Here is an 11,225-nt window from a genome sequence, read left to right as displayed (position 1 = left end):
ATATACCCTTTGTAATGAATTTTTTTTCAATTGTTATATTTTTATGTTAGTCGTATAAATTCTTTGCAGGCACAAGATAATAAAATAGGTTGACTTTAATATCATTAGAAGCTAAATTTAATGGTTCAAACAAGCACCACTAATTATGTTAAAAAAGTAATTTGTAATAATAATGTAATTTACATATTAATTTTTTGAGTAAATTCATTTCAAAATGTAGAAATTAGACTCAATTACACTAAAATTTTAAAGATAATATAAAATTTGACAACAAATTTAACACTCATTAAGGAAATAAATTTATTTATGGCTATTTTCTAATTATAAATAATAACAAGACTTATGAAAAAATATTAATGCCATCATTCTTATTAATTAAATCATAATATTAGGTAGTTGATAGTTTTATAGGTGAAAATTATTAAGTAATTACGTAAAAATTAGCAACGAACAAGCAATAAGAATTTAAAAAAAATCTATTATATAATACCAATTTCATAATTAAAATATGTCTCATATCATATTCTCATATATTCTATTTATTATCTATTCTATTATATAAAAATCAGGCTTCTGCACTTAATGATAGAGTTGACGTGACATGCATGCTTACGAGAGTGTTTAGCAATTTGTTTCTTTTAACTCATTAAATACGATTTATTATGATAAATCAACTATATCAACTAATTGATTTGATTAGATATTTAAATATCATATAATTTATTATAATTTATATCAAATTGATTTGGTAGTATTTTTTAATTTATTTCTTTTAATGTTTTGTTAGTATTTTTAATTTATTTTTTTAATTTATTAAATCAAATTAATTATACTAATTATCTGTATTAATTAATTAATTTTAATTAATCATTAAAATAACAAATCTATGTATAAAATAGGTTCTCAATATATTTTTCACTAATAATTAAATCAAATCAAATCATATATATTGAGCTAAATCATGTGAATTAAGAACTAAAATAAAATAAGATGATGTTTTACTTATTCAAATTGAATGCAATAAATAAAATTAATTTTGTTAGATAATTATAGTCTTTTGGTCTTCTATATATAGATAGCCACACAAAATTATAAAAATTATCATTTTATCACTTTTGCTATTTCAACTCTTTTTTTATGTATAAATATACTCAAAATGAGAAGATATGGATGTGTGTTTCATTAATTGTTTGTTTGACAAATATTATAGTCTGAAAATATCTCAATTTAGGCATTCTACCGCTGTGGATAGAAGTTGAACCCGTAGTAATTCAGAGTGACCATGATATTTTTTATAGTATTATACAAAAAAATATTTTTTAAAATAAATATACCCATTGTAATTAATTTTCTTTGTCAATCTATTATCTTTTACCTAACAAACAATATCCATGTTGAATATATTATTTTCAGGGCAATTCACCTAAATAAATTATTTCACCTTCGAAATTACGCAAATGCATTGTTTCCAAAACGAAGACGCAAATGCATTGTTTCACATGTCTATGAAAACCGCTACTGTCAGTAGCGGTTTACACAAACACAGAATCCGCTGCTGCCAGTCGCGGATTACATTGAGTTATGGCAGCATGGAAACCGCTGTTGCGTCCCGCGGTTTCTGCATGATTATGGTTGGTCATAAACCGCTACTATACTAGTAGCGGTTTATGTGCATTGGGACACGTGTGTAAACCGCTGAAGCAGTAGCAGTTTACGTTGAGTATAAAAACAAATACTAAAACTAATCTTTATCTAAAAAAATTACAAAACAAATAATTAATGGTATATACTATTTAAATAATATCATAAATAAAAAAATTTAATCTATCATTTCACAATATAATTTAAAAAATATAAATATGCATGTAATAAATTTTTTATTTGTATTTATTATTAAAAGTGAGACCAAATTACAAATAAAAAAATATAATACTCAAAGTATTAAATTATATAAATCAAGACTAATTTTTTTTATTTTCATCTCTTTTAAAAATCAAGACAAATTTTTTTTATTCTCATTTCTTTTAAAATTTATAAATAATAAAATAATTTATTTTTAGCCAAAAGTTCACTAAATCAAATAAAGGAGATTCGGAGATTTTGAAACATGGGTTGTGTTCTTTGCTACTGATTTGCATTTGAGGTTCTAGCTAAATGAATTTTTTTATTTGTGCAACTTTGTTGTTTTATGCCAAAATAAAAACTATTTGTATTTTATAGTTGATTGATTGGATAAATAATAGTGATAGCATTATAATTTTGATGAATAAAATAAAAGATACAAATATGCATGTAATAATTTTTTATTTGTATTTATTTTTAAAATGAGACTAAATTGTAAATCAAAGAGAAATATTCACAGAGTACTAAAATATATAAATTAAGACTAATTTTTTTTTATCTTCGTCCCTTCTAAAACTCGTGAATGATAAAATAATTTATTTTTAGTAAAAAATAGTGAATTTTTTTATTTGATTTGCTATTTTTAGTGAATTTTTTACTAAAAATAAATTATTTTATTATTCATGAGTTTTAGAAGGGATAAAAATAAAAAAAATTAGTCTTAGTTTATATATTTTAGTACTCTGTGAATACTCACTCTTTGATTTGCTATTTAGTCTCATTTTAATAATAAATACAAATAAAAAATTATTACATGCATATTTATATTTTATATTTTTTATTTTATTCATCAAAATTATGATGCTATCACTATTATTTATCCAATCAATCAACTATAAAATACAAATAGTTTTTATTTTTTGGCATAAGACAACAAAGTTGCATAAATAAAAAAAATTCATTTAGCTAGAACCTCAAATGCAAATCAACAGCAAAGAACACAACCTGTTCCGAGGGTTACCTGAAACTGTAGGTCGACCTCGGACGAGATCTTCTGTACCGGTCTAAGATGATGTGTCCAGCTGGTAGGTGGCGGTCGGAGTCGTCGTGTCCGACTTGTTGGACTGTCTGCACTGCTGATTCTTAGTCGCCGGAGGGTGGGGGTACCTGCAAGAGACTCCGATGCCTAAGTTAGCATGGGTATTAAACAGGTTTTATGTAGAATCAGAGTATGAGTTATACCTGGGTGCTCCAGTGTATTTATAGTAGCGTGGGCTGACCTTTCTGATAAGATAAGTTAGTTATCCTATCTTATCTTATCTTATCTTGAGCGAGGTCAGCTTATCTTCAAGGGAACCGCCTTTATCTCTGTGGGCTGGGATTGCCTTTGGATTCTGGGTCGTGTTCCTCTATTTGGGCCCTTCTATTGGGCTTTGCTGTCGATTTGGTCGAGTTCTTCGTAAAGAAGTCGGTCCGCTTGACCTGAACAGGTCCGTCGCTTTGCTACTGAACATCCCGGTTCGGACAGCTCGACCCTGGGTATGAACAGTGCCCCTGCTTGAGCTCGGTCTTCTTTTTGAGGTCGAGTTCTCGACTTCGATCCCCCCTTTTTTTAGTGAAGCCGAACTCAAGCATTTTGTCGATTTCCTTGCAGCAGCTTTTTTGAATGTAGAACGTTTTCCTCTAAAAGCGCGCCCTTTTATATTAGCGCTTTGTCCTGGGGAACGTGTGAGGATTTAATGCCCTAATTAATTAGCTTTAATTGCTCCGTTTTTTCCTTTGGCTCTTTATTTTGATTTTTGAATAGTCAGAGACGGTTTCTCTTCTTTGCTCTTTCGTAACTTCTTCATCATTTTCTCTGTTATTCTCGTTCTCTGTTTTTCGTCTTCACTTCTTCTTTTCTTTCGTGGCGGCGTTGCCTGGCGATTATCGGGACGACTTACATCTTTTCCTTTGAAGCTTTCTCTTCTCCAGGTGAGTTCCATTCGCATTTTCTTTTCTCTTTCGCTGCTTTTGGCTTTTTTGTGATTAAGTTGCGATTTTGCTTTGAGGGAAGTTTGGACCTTTCTGCTTTGGTTGTAGTCGTAATGCGTGTTCTGAGTCTTTTTCGCCTTTCCTATTGCTTTGATGTGTTTTAGGGCTTTCTGCATGTTATTTCTTGTTTGTGCTTTTGATGATAACGCATTTGATTCTTGGAAAAAAGGGGGCTGGTGTCTTTGATGATTTTGGTATGCTCGGTGTTGGTACTTGCCTTTTACTTGGTTTCGAAAAAAGTTTGCACCTTTCCTCTTGACCGTTTTTACTAAACTGTAGAAATAGCACTTTCTTCTGATAAATCGTATGAGAGCGATCCTTTTTGTATTTTCGCTTTCTTTTTTGTTTTTCTTTCTGAGAGGTACTGGGGTGCGAGTTGTGGATTTTTTCTGGAAACTTTGCCTGATTATTGCCTCCAAAGGATGCCCCAAGATTTTGGTTTGAGTCTTGGGGTTTTCCTTTTCTGTGTGATCTTCCTGCATCGTGTTGAGTTGTTTTTCCCTTGTCCGAGATGTTTTTAGTAATCCCCTCTTCTTTCTTTACTTTGTAGGATTTAGTTGGCCTCATGTCTTCTCGCAATAACATTGTAGAGATGTCTTCCAGAGTTCCCGAGGGGATGTCCGATTGGCTGGACTCCCTTGTTTTGTTGTGTGTTTCTATTGTAGATGCTGAATTTTGCACAGAGCTGAGGAAGCGCCATAGGATTTGTGCTAACGGTTCCTGCGAGGGTGATTATGAGCTTGTTGCTCCTGATTCTGATGAGAGAGTCTGTTTTCCGACTTCCGTCGAGGGGGAGCGTCCCTCTTTCTATGCTTATGAATACTTTTTCAGCCAATTGAACGTTACTTTCCCTTTTACCGCTTTTGAAACTGATTTGTTGTGGTCTTGCAACATTGCCCCATCTCAGCTGCATCCAAACTCTTGGGGTTTTATCAAAATATTTTAGCTTCTTTGTCAGGAGTTGGATATAACACCTTCCGAGACTCTTTTCCTTTATCTTTTTGTCTCGGCCAAACCTGGGGGTTCCTCTAAAAAGAAAGCTTCCTGGGTTTCTTTTAGGTCGGCCCAGGGGCATAAAGTCTTTGCTATGTATGATGAGTCATTTAAAGATTTTAAGAACTACTTCTTCCGAGTCCGTGCCATTGAGGGGGTTCGCCCCTTTTTTCTTGATGAAAATGATGAACCTGCTTTTCCTCTGGAGTGGCAAAAGAATGTAAGAGTGCCACACTACACGTGGGAAATGCTTAGTGAGGTTGAGCGGGCCTTTGTGGTCGTTCTTGAAGATTTGTGGGGGAAGCCGCCCCACCTGGACACGAAGAGATTTTTGAGTGATCCATCGTTGGTTCGGGCTGCTTTGGGTATTGTCTGGTTTATTTTTATACTTGCTCCCGAGCTTTGTTTCTCCTGTGTTGTAACAATTCTTTTGTTTTTTGTGTTTTTCAAAGATGTCGAAGAATAATGATTCTATGAGAGCCTATAAGAAGGCGAAGAAGGCGACCGCAGCACTAAACCTCTCGGCCAAAGCGGCTGGAGAGGGATCTTCCCAGCCTCTGGTTAAACCTCCTATACCGAGTTCTCCTAGGCCGAGGAGAGCAATTCCTACCCCTCGGGTCCGTCAGGTTGATCCTCCACAATCTTCCGTTGCGGCTCCTGGTCCCCCTCCTAGTAAGAAGCAAAGGACAGCTGAACCTTTCAATCTTGACGCTCCTGACTTTGATGCAGTTGAGTTTGTAGATCAACAAGTCGGTCCTTATGGTGTTCTTCCTATGGACGACGCGTCGATTCTTCATCATTTTGATTACATCACTCATAGTGGTATCAAGTTGGCGCATATGGGGGTGGCCCTATATCGGACTGCTCAAAGTCTCCCTTTTCATGCCACTAAAGCTTTTATGGAGGAGGCCAAACAGGAGTTTGATCGGATGAGGAATTTGAAAGGGGAGCTTGAAGTAAGGGTGGCCAGGTTGGAGAAAGATTTAGAGAATGAGAAGGCTATATCTACTTCCCTGGCTGGCTCTCTGAAACTGGCCGAGGACACGGCTATGCGGCACAAGGATAGTTATTTGACATCTTACCAGGAGGTGTTGCGCCTAAGAGAAAAATTGGAGAATGCCCGGGAGAATTACTCCGAACTTCAAGGTCACCTTGTTGGCAGTGTAACTGCTGCCTATGAAAATCTGAAGGCACAAGTTCGGGTTATTGCTCCCGAGGCTGATCTGAGCCTCTTCAGTTTGGAGAACGTTGTCAGGGATGGCAAGGTTGTCCCTGATGACGAGGATGAGGATGATGTCGATCCTCCCCCTGTAGCTTCTACCAAGGTGTCGACTCCTGCTGTCCCTGCCGAGGTTGGTCCTCCTGTTTCTGATCCCGACTGCCAGATTCTGAATCGGGATGACGGTACGGTAGATGCCGTTCCTCTCCAGACTCGGCCTCCGTCTCCTGATGATGCTAAAAAGTCTTCTGATTCTTAGCTTTTTATATTTATTCTGGACATGTGGTTGGCCCAGCCTGTGGGCTTTATTAAACTCTTTACGTTTTGCTGACACTTTCCTTTTGCTCGCCTTAGCAACTTTTGTTTTTTTATAAAAAACAAATGGTAGCATGCTTTAGCTTCTTTGTGGTAGGTTTTGGTTGCCTCTGAGGCTTTTTGACCTTGTGGATTTTATCTTTTGTGCTGGACTTAGTATTTCTTTTTCCGTAAATGTTGGAGCCCTACAGCTTAACCACTTTTTTGGACTGCTTTTGTATTTTGAATTTTGAATCCTTTGTGGTTGTTGCTAGGTAGATCTAACTTGATTTTTGGTTCGTTCTTCGCTTGATTTGTGACCTGATTCCTTCAAGTTAGTCTCCGAGTTGTTTTCGCAGTCCATTTCCAAGTTATTTTTGCAATCTCTTTCCTGGATCTTTGTCAAATCTCTTTCTGGTACTACTTTGATAACTGTTAGTAGTAGTAAGAGTCCGACTTGGCGTATCGGTCTCCTTTAAGTTATTTGTAGTCCTCTTTCTTGGATCTTTGTCCGATCTCTTTCAGGGATTACTTTGATAACTTTTAGTGGTAGTAGGAGTCCGACTTGGTTATATCGGTCTCCTTTAAGTTATTTATAGTCCTCTTTCTTGGATCTTTGTCAGATCTCTTTCAGGGACTACTTTGATAACTTTTAGTGGTAGTAGGAGTCCGACTTGGTTATATCGGTCTCCTTTAAGTTATTTATAGTCCTCTTTCTTGGATCTTTGTCAGATCTCTTTCAGGGACTACTTTGATAACTTTTAGTGGTAGTAGGAGTCCGACTTGGTTATATCGGTCTCCTTTAAGTTATTTATAGTCCTCTTTCTTAGATCTTTTTCAGATCTCTTCCAGGGACTACTTTGATAACTTTTAGTTTTGGGCTGACTTTGTCGTATCGAGCCCTTTTAAGTTAAAGTAATCCTCTTTAATAGGGTTGGCCAGACCTCTTTCCAGGGTTTACTTATAACTTGGATTGACTTGGTCCGACTTGGCAACGTCGGCCAGTCTTTAAAGTTATTATTTTAGCGATCCGTAAGACCTCGTCAGGTTCTTTTTAAGATTGCTTTCGATAACTTCTTGCATTATTCTGTGTTCATCTTTGCCGATTTGTAGAAAGTGGTTGTCATCTCTAGATCGTCTTTTGGGTGAATCGCGTTTTCACCTTTATCGGACGATTTGTCTTTATCGTGATCGTACAGTGAAATTGTTTTTCACTTTATGTCGATCTGTCGCTTTATAATCGGACGATGAATACTTCAGATTAATGCGTCTTGAAATCTTTGTAGAATATCTCAAAAATATTTTATTTAAAAGAAAAGGTAGAAATATATACATATGGGATCGTCTGAGTCTCAATCTTGGTGCCTCATTAAAAAACCTTTTCAGGAAAAAGAGTGCATCCAATGATGAGATATTTTATATACTTTTTTCTAACTGTAGTACCTTCTGAGGTTGCAGGCGTGCCATGACCTGGGAAGCTCCCGTCCATCGAGTTCGGACAGTCTGTAGTAGCCCTTTCCAAGCACTTCTATAACTCGGTAGGGTCCTTTCCAGTTTGCTGCTAGCTTCCCTTCTCCTGGTCGAGTTGTTCTGATATCATTTCGGATTAGGATGCGATCATTTTCTATGAAACTTCTCGGCACCACCTTTTGATTATATCTGGAAGCCATTCGATGTTTTAGAGCTTCTTCCCTGATTCGAGCTCTTTCTTGGGTTTCGGGTAACAAGTCAAGCTCTTCTCTCTGAAGTTGGAAGTTCGCTCCATCATTGTAGTGAACTACTCTTGGCGATCCTTCCTCGATTTCTACTAGAATCATTGCTTCTATTCCGTATGCTAATCGGAAGGGGAATTCCTTTGTGGTTGAATGTGGAGTTGTTCGATATGCCCGTAGGACCTGTGGCAGCTCTTATGCCCAGGCTCCCTTTGCATTTTATAATCTCCGTTTTAGTCCAGCCAATATGACTTTGTTAGCCGCTTCGGCCTGTCCATTGGCTTGTGGATGCTCGACGGAGGTGTACTGGTGCTTTATATTCAGGTCGGCTACTAGTTTTCTGAAGCCTGCATCTGTGAATTGAGTGCCATTGTCTGTAGTTATTGAATATGGAATCCCGAATCTTGTGATGATGCCGAGATATAATATAAGTGGTTCTCCTTTTTGTGGTCGAGATAGGATAGGTGGCCGTCCCAAGAACTCCTTGAAGTCCCGGAAAGCTTGCTCACATTCTGTCGTCCATTCGAACTGTTTTCCCTTTCTTAAAGAAGCATAGAAGGGGAGAGATCTTATCGCAGCTCCTGCTAAGAATCGGGATAGGGCGGCCAATCTCCCGTTGAGTTGCTGTACCTCTTTGACACAGGTTGGGCTCTTCATGTTGAGTATAGCTTGACATTTGTCTGGATTTGCCTCGATTCCCCTTTGTGTGAGCATGAATCTTAAGAATTTTCCTGCTTCAACTGCGAAGGTACATTTTGCGGGGTTGAGTCGCATGTCATGTTTCCTTATAGCGTTGAATACTTGGGACAGGTCGGACAGTAATGTATTTTCGCTTTGTGTTTTTATCAACATGTCGTCCACGTAAACTTCCATGATTTTCCCGATGTGAGCAGAGAAGACTTTATTCATTAACCTTTGATAAGTAGCTCCCGTGTTTTTGAGACCGAAAGGCATCATGATGTAGCAGTAGTTCGCTTTTGGTATCAAGAATGATGTTTTTTCTTGATCTGGTGGATACATGGGGATTTGGTTATATCCTGAATAGGCGTCCATAAATGATAGGTATCTATATCCTGAGGAAGCATCTACCAGGGCGTCAATACTTTGGAGTGGATATGGATCTTTTGGGCAGGCTTTGTTGAGATCGGTATAATCGGTACACATGCGCCACTTCCCATTTGATTTTTTCACCAGAACAACGTTGGCTAGCCATAGTGGGTACTTGACTTCTCTTATGAATCCTGCCTCCAGTAGCGTTTGCACTTGTTCTTCCACAGCTCGGGATCGCTCTGGTCCGAGTTTTCTTCGCCCCTGCTGCACCGGCCGAGATCCTGGATAGACCGCCAACTTGTGGCACATTAACTTAGGGTCTATGCCTGGCATGTCTGCGGCTTTCCATGCGAAGAGGTCGGCATTATCTCGCAGAAATTGTATCAGTGAGTTTTTTGAATCTCCTCTTAGGACCGTGCCGATATTAGTCGTTTTATCTGGGGTATCTCCAATCTGAACCTTCTCTATCTCGCCCTCTGGGTGCGGACGAAGTTCCTCCCGACGCTGAGCTCCGCCAAACTCAATTGTATGAAACTCTTCTCCTCTTCCTTTGAGGTTTAAGCTCTCGTTATAGCAACGACGTGCCATCCTTTGATCTGCTTTTACCGTGGCTATCCCTTCTGTAGTTGGGAATTTCATGCATAGATGTGGGGTTGAGACTATTGCGCCAAGTTGATTGAGTGTTGTCCGACCTATGAGAGCATTGTAGGCTGAACTTACGTCGACTACTATGTAGTCTATTTTGAGGGTCCTAGATTGGTTCCCTTTTCCAAAAGTAGTGTGTAGCGATACGTATCCCAACGGTTGTATCGGGGTGTCTCCTAGTCCAAACAGATTGTTCGGGTATGCTCTAAGTTCCCTTTCGTCTAAAACGAGTTTGTCGAAAGCTGTTTTGAATAAGATGCCGGCAAAACTCCCTTGGTCCACTAGCGTGCGGTGTAGATTGGCGTTTGCTAATATAATTGTGATGACCATGGGATCGTCGTGTCCCGGAATGATGCCGGATGCGTCCTCTTTAGTAAATGTTATCGCCGGGATGTCGGGTGCTTCCTCCTTTCCCTCAATGTGGTATACTTCTTTGATATATCTCTTTCGGGATGATTTGGATATCCCACCTCCTGCGAATCCGCCATGTATCATGGGGACGTGTCTTTCTGGTGTCCGAGGTGACCGTTCAGTTCGTCCATTATCTTCGTCTCTCCGTCTTTTTCTTTGGTCATCATCCCGGGTGGCCAGAAATCGATCTAATTTGCCTTCTCTTACCAATTTTTCTATGATATGATATGGATTGGCTGAAAGGCCCTTCTCGTAAGCCATTGATAAGCCCCATTATGGCAGCCTCTGTTGGTAAACTTTGTATGTCCATGCATGTTTTGTTGAATCTTTCCATGTAGTTGCGGAGGCTCTCCCGATCTCCTTGTTTGATCCCTAGTAAACTGGGTGTGTGCTTGGCCTTATCTTTCTGGATGGAGAATCTGGCCAGGAACTTTTTGGCCAGGTCGTCGAAGTTTGTGATGGACTTCGGAGGTAGGTTGTCGAACCATCTGATCGCCGTTTTTGTGAGAGTTGTTGGAAAAGCTTTGCAGCGAACGGCGTCTGAGGCATCGGTAAGGTACATCCTGCTCCTAAAATTGCTAAGATGGTGGTTGGGATCTGTGGTGCCATCGTACAAAACCATATCCGGAAGCTTGAAGTCTTTTGGAATTTTGGTCTTCATAATTTCCCTGGTGAATGGGTCCTGTTCTATGCGTGAAGTTTCCTCAGGAGTGGTCCAAGGAGCTTTCATTTTGAGGTCGGCCTCTAATTGCTGTAATTTTTCTTCTAGTTCTCGTCGTCGCCGTACCTCTCTTTGCAGATCTTTTCCGATCTCCCGTTGTTGCTGGGTTTCTTTCTCAAGTTGTTTCAAACGTTCTTGGAGTGCTTCCATGGCTCCCAGATTTGGTGAGTTTTTGTTCCCGTTGGATCCTGGGGTATCCTTTAACATAGTGTCCGCGTTCTTGTGCGGTGTTCTGTTTTCCAGATCTAAATTGTGGTCGTTGTCATGGCCGTCCGCCATGGTTTTGGGATGACTTCCAGGTTCC

The sequence above is a fragment of the Arachis ipaensis genome, chromosome B06 (assembly GCF_000816755.2).
Source record: "Arachis ipaensis cultivar K30076 chromosome B06, Araip1.1, whole genome shotgun sequence".
Classification (NCBI taxonomy): domain Eukaryota; kingdom Viridiplantae; phylum Streptophyta; class Magnoliopsida; order Fabales; family Fabaceae; genus Arachis; species Arachis ipaensis.
Note: the sequence above shows the minus strand (reverse complement) of the source record.